At 35.6% G+C, this 2,500-nt stretch overlaps 1 long non-coding RNA gene across 1 annotated transcript in view; it reads left to right on the top strand.

The window, feature by feature from the left end:
• The window catches only part of LOC149051231 (uncharacterized), a 2,723-nt gene extending 1,590 nt beyond the window's left edge, over window positions 1-1,133 (top strand). The window contains exons 1-2 of the long non-coding RNA XR_016184738.1: window positions 1-235; window positions 525-1,133. The exon at window positions 1-235 is cut by the window's left edge and continues 1,590 nt beyond it. This is a non-coding gene — a long non-coding RNA (uncharacterized LOC149051231). The remainder of the gene's footprint in view (window positions 236-524) is intronic.
• Window positions 1,134-2,500: the final 1,367 nt, after the last annotated feature.

Genomic DNA, 2,500 nt, shown 5'->3' with positions numbered 1-2,500 from the left:
ACACCTGGGATCCCAGGTGGGACTGGCGGGATCCCACCTTATATTTTTACCTGGGTTGTAACAGCAAAGCTTGACACTAACAGAAGCCAACAAGCCACAGACTAGTAAAAATTCAGTTTTGGCTAGTGGTTTTCAATTATTTTCCACTAGACACTGGCTGAGCTAGTGGGAAAGAATCTGACCGGAGTGAATGCCAGAGAGGGCTTAAATGCTGACATTGTTTCCTCAATTTTGGGTAAGTACATTGTATTTGGTGTTTTTGTCATTTTATTACTATTGGGAATCTGTACACTTGTACATGTTGATCAACATGACTTTCTCAGGGATCAGCCTTGTAAAAAAAACTTTGGGACCATCCATATAAAAAAAGTGAGGAAAACAACTCCAAGCAAGTATTCAGAAGTTCCTTTGATCTAAGTGATCTCGGATTATTGATTGTGGTATGAGTCTTTCCAAAGTAACACAACCTTGTTGTCATGCATAAGTCTAAAAAGTTAAGCTCCTGTGTTTCTTTTTCTTTGCAGATTTTGTGGTAAAGCAAGGGGGGAAGGCCTCTACAATCAAGCAAGCCCTGAGAAATAAATTAGTTCTCTAACCACAAGGGCAAGTGGTTGGCAACCTGCCAGGAAAGTAAACAATTGAATCGATTGAATTAAGATTAATTAAAATGATATGATTGGATACTCAGTAGATAGACTATTTTCTATTATGATTTGCACAAGGCTTGCTTGCTTCTCTAATTATTAAATAACAAAGTCAATTTTTTGATTATTACATTTTACAACAACCATTTTTTTATTGGCTTTAATTCCAACTAGAGACATTGTAAGTGACATTGCTGATTTTCATGAAATTTGTTTCTGTTTTACATGATTGAATGATGAAGTCCATTTTATAGATATTCTTCGTTTTAAAACGATGAATAGTTTTTGTAAGTATCCCAACATTGTGAGAGTCAGTTCTAATTTGCATGGAATTTATTGTTAAAATTTATGAAATAATCCAATGATGGATTTCATTGTAAAATATATATTTTTGCATCAAAAGACAATTTAGAAGCAGTCTTTTATTGTACAAATTTTAGGTTATTTGTCATGGTCAGTTGTACCAAATAAATTAAAGACATGAATTTCATACTTTTGCTTGAATGCTTATCTGACTCGGCCAAGTCTATAATACAGCTGAATATATGCCGTATGAACTAGTGGTTGCATGCCTGTTCGTGCATATTAATTTACCTGGCTGCAGGTATGTATGCCATTCATTTATAATATCTTGAATACACTCTAAGTATACTTAAAGTATACTTTAAGTATACTGTACTTGTCAGTTTGCCACTAGTGGTTTTACTCATGAAGTATACTTCAAGTGCACTGCAAAATTTTCAGTACCTTTCAAGTATACTTCAAGTATACTTTTGGGTGTTCCAATTTCAGGTGGGAACAAGTATACTACAAGTATACTTTTAGTAGCTCTGTAACCTATACTTCAAGTCTACTGAAAGTATACTTTGTGTAACTTATTTGCAGTACACTTTGATTACAGAAATAGTATACTAAAAGTGTACTTAATTTTGGTAAGGGAAGAGTCGCGTCGTCATATTTATTAGCGATCGACTTTTCCTTTTGATTGAAGACTCAGCCAGCAGATTTTTAATTTATGACTATTGAACTGGATTTAATTGACAAAAAATTGAGGTCGCTTCTCTTCTGCTTGCTGGTCCGCAAATTTTTTTTTACTCTTGAAATTTGTTTTTTTGGCGGTCTTTACCCTCCTTGGTCCATGAAAATTGCGATGTTTCAGACCTGTAAGCCCAGTTATAGTCTTTTACATATCCTCCGGCTTGGGGTGAGCCAAGCACACCAGAGTAAAGCCTTTCTTTATCTGGAAAATTCGTTTAAAACCGCAAATTATAACGCGAATAAACGAGGGAGAATCTCATAATTCATAATACCAAATCCGAATGAATCAAAACAACAAAACAGAACCATGTGTGTTTGACAGCTTGAGCCAAAAGTAATATAAAAAACATATTGTAAAAAGAATATTCGATTCATTAATTGAATCCAGGTTTATGGACATGAAATGAATAAATATTTCATAGATAAAAAATGCTGGCTGAGTCTTACATCAAAAGGGAAAGTCGATCGCTAATAACACTGATCATCGATCACGACGCGACTCTTACCTCGAAATCCGGCCCTTCATCTTCGGCAATCCACTTCGACCTCAATAAATTATTAGAAGGAAAGTTGAGGAAAGATAAATTCTCATCACTTTTATTTCGTTTGTCGTTACTACAGAAATTAACGCAGCAATGATCGTGGGCCATGCTTGCTTGAAATCGTCACTCAAAACACTGTAATGTAACACAAACCTATACCTTATGCCCGTCCAGCCTCGATTTGGTGCGCCACGCAATCCAAGACGGCGCTGCGTCAGAGATCTGTTATAATTGCGCTCAACGTGATTTTCGATAACGAAGTTAACGATTCGCTAT

This window comes from Pocillopora damicornis, chromosome 1 (assembly GCF_964200805.1).
Source record: "Pocillopora damicornis chromosome 1, jaPocDami1.2, whole genome shotgun sequence".
Lineage (NCBI taxonomy): Eukaryota > Metazoa > Cnidaria > Anthozoa > Scleractinia > Pocilloporidae > Pocillopora > Pocillopora damicornis.
This window is presented reverse-complemented; position numbering and strand designations above follow the sequence as displayed.